A 13,841-nucleotide genomic window follows, 5' to 3' on the forward strand; every position below is an offset into this window, starting at 1 on the left:
GTCAGAGACAGACCCAGTTGTTACCATCTTGCTTGAATTCTGAGCAACTCCCCCTTCCGCCTCGCTCAGTCTGTGTCCTTTATTTACTAACAAAAGGTGTAAAAGGGGCTGGCCCAAGACAAGGATACAGGAAGTGATGACATATCAAAGGACAGGGAGGGGCAATCAATGTGGCTGGCCAGACAATGCACACACCCCCATCCCTGTATAAGGAAGGATGAGTCATGCCCATTACCCGACCAGCCAGATGGCCGCCCACCCCCCATCACCGTCAGAATGGACCTCATTCAATACTGCTCCAAAGTGATCAGTATCTAATAAAAATCATTCTACTGGTTCTCATACTGACGGTTTTACCACTGGCCGATTCAGCCAAAGTACCCTCTGCTAGAGTGTTCTCTGGCTAAATCCAACACAGGGAGACAGATGACAATCTATAAAAACTCATACACATCCTAAAGTAAAATGTCTGCATAATAAAATTTCCACAACAGACACTTCAATACCTTTTAGAGGATTGTGGCCCAGTAGTCCTCCCGACTCTGGCCTTGTGATCCTTGCTTCACAGGCATCACCGCATCCCCCAAAGTTCAGGCCCACCCGGCTTAGACCACTCACACAGAGCCTCACCAGAACTCTGCTTCACAAGACACTCCAGAGTGAGCCACACCCAAGATCAAGTAGCAGGATTAAATTGTATCCCTGGACATGAGCATGCCCTAAGTCCCAGACTGGAGCATGTGGAACAGGCACCAACCGTACACATTGCCTGTTCCCAGTAAAAGCCTGAAATAGCTACACTATCTATATGGTGTCCCCAACTACTTTAGTGGACACCTGGACTAGGGCTTTTACTCCACCATGGCCGGGCCCCTTAGTTACACGCTCCTAGTGCAAACAACACATCAATGTTCACATTGCCACAATATATATATATATATATATAGTATATATCTACAGTATATATCTATCTATATCGATCAGACATCCAAAGTCAAGAGTATTGCAAGAGTATTTCCAGAACAAGTCCTAAGCCATCAGAAAGTGCTATATAGCAACTTTCAGAGGAATTGCCACATATTTGATTTGGGTAGAACTGATTTGTACTTGGATCAAACTTTTTCAAAAATGTTGCCAATCAGACCCAAAACTAATTTCAACTAATTCTCTACTACTACACTTTATCTCTACTGCCAGAAAATACATGTGATTATATCCCAATTTCGCAAATATTCTCTCCCTATAATAATCTTATACACTTCCTCTTTTTTACCGTTTTTCTCCCTATAATCTTCTTATACTGTCCTTCTCTGTCACCTATTATCTCCTTGTAATCTGCTTATCCTGTCCCTAGCTCAGTGCTTCTGCAGAGGCAGAGCCATACAGCACAGCTTCCTACAAGTACACAGAACAATGATGTTCTGCTTGTTCTACACAGGCAACTCCCTGACTGCTGTCCCCCTGATTGGCTGATCTAGGCTGCATTTCAGTCTGTAAGCCAATCAGGGTAAGCCCTCCCCCTCACTTAATCTCAGTGTCACGTGAGAATCCTTCTTCTTCATCCCTCATGGTATTTCCTCACCAATTCTCACAGTAAAATGGTGCTTTGCACCATTTTATGAGATTCATCAGAAACAAATAATTCATTTTTTAATACATTTTTGTGAAATTTGTAAGAATATCATTACCATAAACACAAATCAGGCACTGTTGATGGCAAGCTGTATTCTATGAAGAGACAGCTCACCTGGGCTTTTGTAATCCTCTAACAGGATGTATGTGGCCAGAATTGCAGTTAAAGAGTACACATTATTTCATATGGCATTTGTATTGTGCTGATGGTGCCTATAAGAAGGATTTCAATTTCCTTCAGTTTTATAATTATTGGGAAAGTAACCTAATATTAGAAAATTGCATTGCAGCTTTTTTCTATAATATTCAAAACAGCCTTAAATAGACTTTCAATCTTGCACTATTTTCTAAAGTGTATTTATGAAAAGTTAAGGTTGGTGCAGATATCTACTTCAATTTTCAACTAAAATGTTGACCCTAGGTTGCTTCATTTTATATAGCTTTAAACCTTTTAAAAAACCTAATGCAAATAAGCAGAGAATATGAAAAAGGAGGTGCAAGTGGCAAGTGCTGGAGAAGTATCAGATTCAGAGACACATGAAGTGGACACCAACAGCTCAGACAAATTGCTTTCAAAAACTGTTTGTTCTCCAAATGTCTACAAACCATTTGGTCAATAAATTAGACATACACTTAAAGAAATATTATTAATGTCATGTGATCATACGCTCACTATTGTACAGTGGCCATTTCCTCCTCACATCAACTGCATATAGCAGATGGCGCTGTCACTTACAGTTATGTGCTTATTCTTTCATGCATGTGCAGGCATATTTTAAAATGTACAAGTTCATGTATTATCTATGGGTTAAAAGCATGCAACACATGCGGGGCCATATCAGAGGAGTTAAACTTCTGTAAACAACTAGCAACGGTTGTGTAAATGCTATTTTCTTGACATAAATAACAGAAACATATGGCCAGAGACAGGAAGTGGGTGATACCTGGATAGATTGATATCTTGCTCGACAAGTGACTATTTATGACATGATTCTGGCTGACAGTGAAAGAGAATGGGAGTAAAACTAATGACTTTTTCATGAAGTCTCTGACAACACACATTTGACCACAAAAAGGCTGCACTCAAAAATGGATCCCCTGTCCTAGCAGCTAAAACATGATAAACTAGCAAGAAAAAAGGTAGTTCTATTGCAAGACTTACTTATAAAATTCCAACTAAAATTCCAATACCTCTAAGAAAAGTATGCTTGTACACATTATAAAGCCTCATATTCACAGTGGATACAGCTACAACACATTTATGGGGGCTTTAAAAACCTTCAAAAACATTTATTGAACTGCAGCTTAAGATATCTTCCACAAATCACTATGCCAATTAAGATTAGAAATTCACTTTTGCTGATTTTAACCCCTTAATGACCTATATGCCTATAAGATACTTGTTTGGGATTTAGTGCATGTGGTAGTGTATAAGTCTTAACTTTTTTATTTGTTGGATTTGTTTTTTATTAATACCTTTTTAGAGATACTTTTATTTTATTTTTTTATTTTGGGAAAACTGAATAATTTTTTACTTTTCTTTAAATTATATAGTTTTTTTTTTATATTCAAACTGACACCAAAATAAAATATAAAAGGTCATTGGTCAGCAGTTTTATATCTATGACACTGTCTGACCTGTTGAATTTACAATTGATAGTGGAAGGCATCTGTGTTGGTATCATGTTTATACGTGCCTACAATGTGGAGAAAAATGATGTTTTAATATATGCAAATGAGCATCAAGAAGCAACAAGGGTGTTACTTTTACATCTGGAAGCTCTGCTCTCTCTGCAATTGCCGCACTCTCTGCACTTTCATTGACAGAGCCAGGCAGTGAAAACATCATCACATTTGGCCCTTTCAGTCAAAGTGGAGAGGGCATAGCAGTTGCAGAGAGAGCTTAGCCAGGAGTAATGGGAATGCTCAAGTTGCTCCTAGAGGCTCCTTTGCATGTATTAAAACATTAATTTTTCTTAGCAATGCTGGCATATATCTACATAGGACCAACACAGATTCCTTCAGCTGCCAAAAGCATATGCAACAGGTCAGCCAGTTTCATAGGTACAAATCTGCTGACAGATGCCCTTTAAGTTAGTTACCTATTTTGTGAGTTGTTTTGATATGGTGAGAGTTTTGGTTAGTGTGGGTATATTTTTTCTTTTATTTGTATTTTATTATATATTTTCCATATTTCCAATATATTATATATTAATATATGTATAAATAATATGTCCTCCAAGCTTTGTTCTACCCCTGAGATATCTGGTGATCAGTTGATTGTTGGGTCCAATAGAGGAGATGACAGAGTTTCTCCCTCTATTCTCTGCATAGTACTCATTGAGTGCTATGCACTGAGCGCGGGAGAAGGCTGAAGCGGTAATAAACCATTTCTGTCTTCTCCTCAGGATCCTTGGCTGTCAAAGAATGCTAGATTGCAGGAGCAAGAGATTAATCCCACGCTCGATTAAAGCCCAGCATCATGCATAGTACATGTGGTAAGGGAGTTAAAAACTATGTAAAGTAAAACCCCAGTTTATTCGGGATTGTAAAGAAACTGGCCACCTTTAGGTCCAACATTCTAAACTGATTAATTTCTTAGTATATGTTTTTAGTGGTCTGGAGCCACCAATATAGGGAGGTTACTATCAGTGTTGGACTGTGTTTTTTTTCAGACCCTCCAGAGGAAATTATTCTAAGAACCCAATTATAGTAGGTTTTAAATGAAATATTTGGATCCCTATGGAAAGTATTTAGCTCCTATTTTTTTTTTTTTGCCTGGAATTTTGGAACCCACTATGGCTTCATAGACTGGGCCCACCAGAAGATTGTCTGGTACTCTGGTAGGCCAGTTTAACCGTAGTTACTATGCATAATATAGTAAGTTAGTTAGTTAATAAAGTTAGCATATTAACACATACCAGTCAAAATAGAGACACCCATGTGTAAAAAGCACTGTTTTGGGGGTTTTGACACTCATCAGTACTGATAAGAGCTCCGTCTTGCTCGATGAGATGCCTGAGTAAAAAAAAAAAAAAAAGTCTAAATAGTTTTTCGTTTCAATAGAGGGCATAGAGGATGTGTGTTTAAATAATACTTAATATTGTAAGTGAAGGTTCAAAAATATGAATTTTCACTTTATTTTGTTTCCCTTTCAGAATGAATAGATTTATTTGAATCTATTTTTATATAAAAGTTATTCACAAGACAAATGACATGTGATACAGTTATAAAGTGTCCCTGTACTCTAAAAAATCTTTTGATATGTCACTATGACCTATGGTTTTGATCTGTGGAGGCCCGATTGCTGAGACCCCTACCGCTTGGTAGAACAAGAAGAAATTAGCACTTACATAGAGTATGCTCTTTCCTTGCCAATGCAGACAGGCTAAGTAGAACGTTTATAAGCCTGTCTCAAGACCATTTCAAACACTCGCACTACCACTGATTAGAACCTTTAATGTGTATTTATGAAACATAAAAATTGGTTTTAGCAGAGGTACAGTTTTACCCCAAACTGAAGTAAATTGTAATGAGTATTTTAGTCTACAATTATAATGTCTGATCATTCGCTGACCATTCATAAAACATTCATTATATGTGAATAGAACGTTGAAATGCAGACAATTCTTTACTAGGTCACAATTAGTAGTTATTGGATACAAAATAAGCCTTTTGAAAATTTCAATCTTTAGGTCACAGTGTAAGTGTATGTATGAATAGTCAGGTTTTTTTAAATTAATATTCTGTTTGTGACTTACAAATGAATGTTTTCAATAATTCGCAGTTTTATAATTATATAACAAAACATGATAATGTACTAAACATATTAAATTATTCTTCATGTGTAATTTTTGAAAACATGGAAATAATGCTATAACAGTGGTCAGCAACTTTCATAGAGTACTAATGTAGTGGAAAGCCTTCCGCATGGCGTGCTCTCCTTCATGTCTCAGGACAGCTAGTGCCAGAGTACGTCTCTGAGCATAACAATATGGCCTTCTCTTGTTAAAGCCCTATGGGCTGATCATTGTCAGGTTATGTTATGTTTTAGCAGCACAGACTTCAATACTACTTTTATGCAAACTTGTCATAGAAACAAGAGTACTAACAAAACAGATGGGTCACTAGAGCTGTTCCATTTTTTTCATGCTTTGTAACTGACTCATGTTTTTTTTCTAAAACCACAAATGGAGGACCAATTTATGTGAACAAAACAGAAGCAAATATAAAACATAAGTGCAATTTAATTCTAATAGCATGTTTTTTAAATCTAATTTGAATGGAGCTAGGAATGAATTAAAAACATAAGCATGCACTCAACACTCAAATGTAAGTGTTATTCATACACAACTGCTAGTAAATATAACCCTTTACTTTTCTAAACTGCTTCCAGACAACTGATAAATAATTGTCATAAATAAAATTGTCAGTAAAATGACACACAAAAGTTTTGAATAACAAAAACTTGATTTAATTGAAAGTACAGATGCCACAGAGGTAGTTATTTAACTCAGTAAGCATTTAATTAATATAAACTTTTAGTTTATCTATACAGACATTGGGTTGCTTATATTACTCAAGAAATGTTAGGAATTAGCTGCTCACCCAATTACTGACAACAGTGCCACCTCAACCAGCTAGTCTAAGTTGCAACCTTCTTTTGAGCTGGAACTCGGAAGTGGAGAGCAGCAGAGACTATTAAGAGTTGAAACAGAAGCGGCAGAGAATCAGTGAGGGTAAGTATAGTTATTTTTAACCCACTCTGAGACAGATATTAAAAAAAGTTATCCCCTTAAATATTTAATATTAGTAAGTATTGTATTATAAAATGATTATCATCATGTTTTATATACAACTCATTCTTATGCTACAGCCCTGGGGGATTTATTTAAGTCCAAGATTGTCACTATAAAACCAGAATCTCCAGGTATCCCAATGCCAAGTAGCAGCAGCAAAAGCGCTGTTGGCAATCTGGCCAGCAGTAACAGGCCACAGCTGTCTGTCGGCTCTGGTAGACAAAAGTGTATTATTTCAAAGGAAGTGGACCATTTTGCGCACTGGATGGTTTATACATCATCTCTGTCAAAGCAGGATGATGTTGATGGTACCTCTGAGTCTGACACCATGAATATGAAGCAGTTTTCAGTACAATCCTCCTCCTCCTTTACAGTTAATTTGCAGCCCAATATAATCAATTATTTTTGTCATCTTTGTCTTCACTGATGCCTTCTTAACTCCTAGGAGACAGCACCCAAGGTGCTAAGGAAGTTAATCAAAATATTGTTCCTATTGATGAGTTGTGAAAGAACTATCAGCATTTGACTTGCAATGAGGAGGAGACACAGGAAGACACAGTAATTGACTGAAATGCATAGCTGTGTTGGTAGTAGTTGTATTAGTAGTAATGATGGTGGTGGTGGTAAGGGTATTGGTAGCCGTGGTGACAGTGACACACCGGGAAAATATATAAGTGAGAATAATGAGGGGGGACAAGGAGCCCATGACAGATTAAGTCTGAGAAAAGTTGTGAGGATAATGATGATTGTGTGATAGATAAGAACCTATGACCCAAGGTGTGTTGGGCAGAACTTGAGACTCAGGGTGACACATTTTACTAGCATGTTTATAACAGGGCACATTTAATTGTGCCTCTGTTATTTACCGGAAAAAAAAAAGAAAAACAACAAAAAAAAAAAATTCCATTTGGCCACCGTTTGTAATTGGGCTTTACAGCTCATTTCAGTGCATCGATATGCCAGTTTCATTTTACATTGTACTGCATTATTACATAAGTTTCATTCAATGCATTGTGTTAAGATAGTATGTTGTGCAGTGTAGTTTTAGTTAACATAATTGAATTGTGTCAATATACTAATAGGCTGCAATGGTAAGACATTGCACTCTACGGGACAAGTGATCTGTCAATCGCATATTTAAAGAGGACCTTTCACTACGCCTGACATTCCTGTTTTAATAGCTTCATGCATTCTCCATGTAATAACACTTCTGGAACATCTATTCTTATGAATATGTTATGCAATCTTTATTGTTTCTACTAGAAGTTATGAATGAATTGCTATTAGCCATCAGTAATGGTACAGAGAGGAGGTAACCAGTTGGGGGGTGGGGGGGGGGGGGGTGTACCTGCACAGACTTACCCTATCCAATCAGTTATGCCATTTTCAGACTTTGCAGGTACACACCCCCAACTTGTTACCATCCCTCTATAACCTTACTGAAAGCTAATAGCAATGGCACAACATAGAGCAATAAAAATAGATGCTCCATAATTGTTAGTACGTGGGGAATGCATAAAGCTATTAAAATAGTCATGTCATATAAAAATATATAAAATCACTTTTTCCACATAATAAAACTAAAAATACACAATAAAAAAATAAAGATCATTTGCAATACTTCATCCCAAAACATCCATCCTTTTTCATCGCTTCACGTCCCCACAAAATTGATTAAAAAGTGATTAAAAGTGATACTGCCATGGTGATGTCATACGCCACCATGCACAAGATTTCACACGAGATCTTCAATCAAGATTACTGGGGTGGACACTTTGTGCTCAAATGGAGGAAGTGAGTATGATTTTTTTTTTTTTACCTCCATTTTAGGGATAATTGATTTGTTACCATGAAGCACAAGGAAATTCAGCTTCACAGTATTTGAATTTTCCCTGAAATTTGGATCGAAGTCCACTTCCAATACTTCGATTCACTCAACCCTAATTGTGATGCAAAGAAAAAAAATGGTGTACAAAGTTATTTTTTCAGTATTACAAAACAAGAAAAACTATATAAATGCGGATCATAATGAACCAGACAATAAAGTTAACAGGTCAGTTTAATTGCATAAGGAGCTCCGTAAAAACAAAACCAATATAAATTTGGTATAATTGCATAAATATACCAGTTTCATTGAACACATTGTATTGCGTCAGTACAATGTACACTTTCAATTAAGACATTGTACTGTATTAATACACAAGTTTCATTCAATGTTGTGCCTCTTTCTGTTAATTATTGGAAAGAATGCTTGCAAAAAATAGTTCAGGATCTTGAAAGGCGCTGCCAGGACTTGGATGAGTAAAACATCAGGATCAATGTCAGTTGATAAAAAATGATCTTTATTTTGTAGTAGTCTACGCCTTTAAAGGGCTGAATTGACCTCTTCCTCAGGACTATATACGGTATATAGTCCTGAGAAAGAGGGCAATTCAGCCCTTGAAACGCGTAGACTGCTGGCAAATAAATAATTTTTTTAAAAAACTGACATCGGTCCTGATGTTTTACTCATCCAATTTCTGGCAGCACCTTTCAAGATCCTGAATGATTTTTTACAGCTTGTCGATTACACCTAAGCAAACACAGGGGACCAGGGCTGCAGCCGAGGACAATCGCCTGCTGGTCGGGATACAAAATAACCAGCCAAGCGAGCTACAGTTGTTGTGGCTCTTCACAACACCATTCGGTAAGCACATTCTTGCCTGTTAACACTTATACTACATAACCGATACCGCACATGTGGCACCCTATTTTCCCTATTTTTTTTCTTTGCACTCCTCTCCATTGTGAGACACCCATAATGGAATGTGTGGACATGAGAAAACTATATGCGACCAGCAATTAGCTTGTATGCAAGCTGAACTCCTACCTGGCCAAGGTTCTACTGGTACAGTTGCTGCCATACCACTTTATTGCAGTAAATATGGCACATTGTTCTGCAAACGTGCAGACTTTCACTCCTTCACCAAAATGTAATTCAGAAAGCATTATTATTCCTTCCCAGCTGTTCATAAAAGGCGTGTTGTACTACAGCTCATTCATTCCGCTCATTCATCCAAATTTTATTCTACTGTATGGCATTTGTGCTTCTGGTCATTATGTGTCATCAGCAAAATTTTATGTAGTAGGCATTGTTATCTCTGGCCAGCTAGCCATAAAATTTGTCTCAACATTCTCCAAATGTGGCACACTTCTGCACCTTCACCAAAATTATTTTCTTTGGCATTCATACTTTTTGCACGTATCCATAAAACTTGACTCATTGTTCTCCAAATGTTGAGCAGTTTCATGTATTTACCAAAATTTTACTCATTAGGCAGTAATACTTCTGTTAAAATTGTCTCATTTTGCAAATAAATGTGGCCTTTTCAGCACATACCATGTTATCTAACTAACCATACTCACTTGACCAGTGTACAGAGGCAGGGACACCAAAACGTTCAACAAAAGTCCTCTTTATTTAGTGTGGCGAAACCAACCTTGCCACTGGGTTTTGGAGAGGCCTGTTTACCAGCCTCTTGCCTCAGGATTGCGGCCCTTTAAGATACTTTTACTAACCTTTAAACCCCTGAACCTATTCAAGTGAATTTTGGATAGGTTTGTCCCCAAGTTATACTGGTTAAATTGATATAAGTTATATGTATGTACAATGTAAACTTACAAAGTTGTAACAATTTATAAGAAGTGTAACTTTCAGCATAGGAGATAGTGGAGTAGATACAGAAATTGACTCAATTATCTCCTAGACAGAGGGGAGGAATATGCTGGGTGTGTTTCTATTGTCCCATTGTGCCATTGTCCCATTGTGTGTTTAAATGGTGATTTCTGTCCTGTTGTCTCCACATGTGTATTGGCGATTTCCCTTTGTCCTGAGGGATAATTGAATTGCTCCTCGGGTGTCTCCAGGGCAGAGAGGAGGAAACCATGATGCATTGTGGGGATGTGTTGTGTCTGTGTATCCTGAAGTGCTGCATATCTGTCCTGTGTCACAGTCTCCCTTCTGGTCCCCTAGGGGCGTGGCCACCAGATGGGGACCTGCATAAATACGGGCGAGTAGCCCTCAATAAAGTGTTCCTGTTTTATCCTTCATCATGTTGAGGCTGGTGTTTGGATAACTGATCAAAACTGGGGGATTGCTATACGCTGAAGATTTGCTATACTCCCCTGGCATAACTACTAGCTCTTGTAAGAGCTGTTCCTGCTCTCTGGCTGTAGGAGAGGTTCACCCACTGGAGCCTGGAGCCTTGTCGTAGGTCCAGAGTGGGTAGGAGACGGTGACACCTCAACCAAGCTTCGGCGGTTCGTGGGGTCTGCAGTGCGTACGGTGTCAAGTGGAGTGCTTGGAGTCCTCGGAAAGCACTAGGAGCATCTATCGACGGAGGTACCCGGTCGGGGTGCTAGGAGATCCTTTACATTTAGACTCTTCATATCAGTACAGCCAGTACATTCGGATCGCAGCCGGGTCAAACAGTTGTAGCACACTTACAGTTTTACCTCACACTGTCTGCCTTTCCTCCAGACTGAGCCACACCTAAAATCCAGCAGCAGGATTAAATAGGATCCCTGGACATGAGCATGCCTCAAGTCCCAGACTGGAACCTGGGGAACAGGCACCCACCCAACACATTGCCTGTTCCCAGTAAAAGCCTGCCCTGAACTAGCTGAATCGGCTACACTATTTTCTGTGTCCACTAGCTAACTTAGTTGACACCTAGACTAGGGCTTTTACTCTGCCAAGGCTGGGCACCTTGGTGGCACATTCCTGGTAAGCAAGCCACTTTAGAATGCTTCCTGCAACCTTCTGGGTGACACATATCACCCCTCATAGATGACTCCTGTCACCGGCTCACATACCCCCCCCCCCCCTTTGTACAAACCTGTGGTGGTAAAAACATTCTATACAGTGGACTCTAGACAGGGTGTCTGCATTCCCCTGCAGCATCGCCGACCTGTGTTCCATTGTAAAATTTAAATTTTGCATGGAGAGGAACCATCTGTTGACCAGAGCATTCCTCTCCCTCGCCTGACTCATCCACGTGAGAGTGATCGGTCACCAGGCAGAACGTCCTCCCAAGCAGATAATAGTGTAGAGATTCAAGTGCCCATTTGATGACGAGACACTCCCTCTCCACTACACTATACCTACACTCACCTAAAGAATTATTAGGAACACCTGTTCTATTTCTCATTAATGTGATTATCTAGTCAACCAATCACACTGCAGTTGCTTCAATGCATGTACGGTTGTGGTCCTGGTCAAGACAATCTCCTGAACTGCAAACTGAATGTCAGAATGGGAAAGAAAGGTGATTTAAGCAATTTTGAGTGTGGCATGGTTGTTGGTGCCAGACGGGACGGTCTGAGTATTTCACAATCTGCTCAGTTACTGGGATTTTCACGCACAACCATTTCTAGGGTTTACAAAGAATGGTGTGAAAAGGGAAAAACATCGAGTATGCGGCAGTCCTATGGGCGAAAATGCCTTGTTGATGCTAAAGGTCAGAGGAGAATGGGCCGACTGATTCAAGCTGATAGAAGAGCAACGTTGACTGAAATAACCACTCGTTACAACCAAGGTATGCAGCAAAGCATTTGTGAAGCTACAACACGCACAACCTTGAGGAGGATGGGCTACAACAACAGAAGACCCCACCGGGTATCACTCATCTCCACTACAAATAGGAAAAAGAGGCTACAATTTGCACAAGCTCACCAAAATTGGACTGTTGAAGACTGGAAAAATGTTGCCTGGTCTGATGAGTCTCAATTTCTGTTGAGCCATTCAAATGGTAGAGTCCGAATTTGGTGTAAACAGAATGAGAACATGTATCCATCATGCCTTGTTACCACTGTGCACTGGTGTAATGGTGTGGGGGATGTTTTCTGGGCACACTTTAGGCCCCTTAGTGCCAATTGGCCATTGTTTAAATGCCACGGGCTACCTGAGCATTGTTTCTGACCATGTCCATCCTTTCATGACCACCATGTACCTATCCTCTGATGGCTACTTCCAGCAGGATAATGCACCATGTCACAAAGCATCAATCATTTCAAATTGGTTTCTTGAACATGACAATGAGTTCACTGTACTAAAATGGCCCTCACAGTCACCAGATCTCAACCCAATAGAGAATATTTGGGATGTGGTGGAATGGGAACTTTGTGCCCTGGATGTGCATCCCTCAAATCTCCAACTGCAAGATGCTATCCTATCAATATGGGCCAACATTTCTAAAGAATGCTCTCAGCACCTTGTTGAATCAATGCCACGTAGAATTAGGGCAGTACAGAAGGCAAAAGGGGGTCCAACATCTTATTAGTATGGTGTTCCTAATAATTTTGTAGGTGAGTGTAGATTCAGCTGGCGTTAGATTGCAGCTCAAGAAACTATCGGAATGCTCCTCTCCGTTAACCTCCTGAGACAGTGCTACACCCAGACCTAACTTCAGAGGCATCTGTCTGTACAATAAACTCTTTATTGAAGTTGGGTGTAACTAGGACCGAGGTCCCACACAACACCGACTTCAATGACCTGAATGCCTCCTCTGCCTGAACACTCCAGCGGACCATCACAAACTTTCATCCTTTTAGGAGGTTTGTTATTGGAGAAGACAATGTGGCAAAATTTGGAATAAACCTCCGGTAATATTCCGCTAACCCTAAAAAAGCTTTTACCTGCCTCGTCGTAAGGGGTCTGGGCCAGTACTGTATTGCTTCTATTTCATTTACCTGGGGTTTAATGACTCCTTGTCCAATTACATACCCCAGGTACCAAGCTTCTTCCAACTCTATTGTACATTTCTTCGGGTTGGCGGTCAACCCCGCTTTCCGGAGAGAGTCTACCACCGCCTGCACCTTGGGTAAGTGACTCTCCCAGTTCACGCTAAACACTACAATATCATCGAGATAGGCCGAAGCATACTGACGATGTAGCCGGAGAATGATATCCATGGAAGGTGGCTGGAGCGCCATTAAAGCCAAAGGGCAACACCTTATACCAAAACAGCCCTTCGGGGTGACAAAGGCAGTTTTCTCCTTTGCAGCCTCCATTAAGGGCACCTGCCAGTACCCTTTTGTGAGGTCCAAGACCGAAAAGTATTGTGCTTTCCCTAATCGTTCTATCAATTCATCGACCCGAGGCATGGGGTAGGCGTCAAACTTTGATACTTCATTGAGCTTCCGGAAGTCGTTACATAATTATAACGTTCCATCTGGTTTTGGTATAACGACTATTGGACTAGCCCACTCACTCAGAGACTCTTCAATGACCCCTAGTCGCAACATTGACTTCACTTCCTCAGAGATGGCTTTAAGGCACCCAATATGGCTTTAAGTGAACTTTGTCATGTCGGACTAAGTTTGGGGAATACATCCCTATTCCGACTAACAAACTCTCTGACCTCCTAAAAC

The sequence above is a fragment of the Bufo gargarizans genome, chromosome 5 (assembly GCF_014858855.1).
Source record: "Bufo gargarizans isolate SCDJY-AF-19 chromosome 5, ASM1485885v1, whole genome shotgun sequence".
NCBI lineage: Eukaryota > Metazoa > Chordata > Amphibia > Anura > Bufonidae > Bufo > Bufo gargarizans.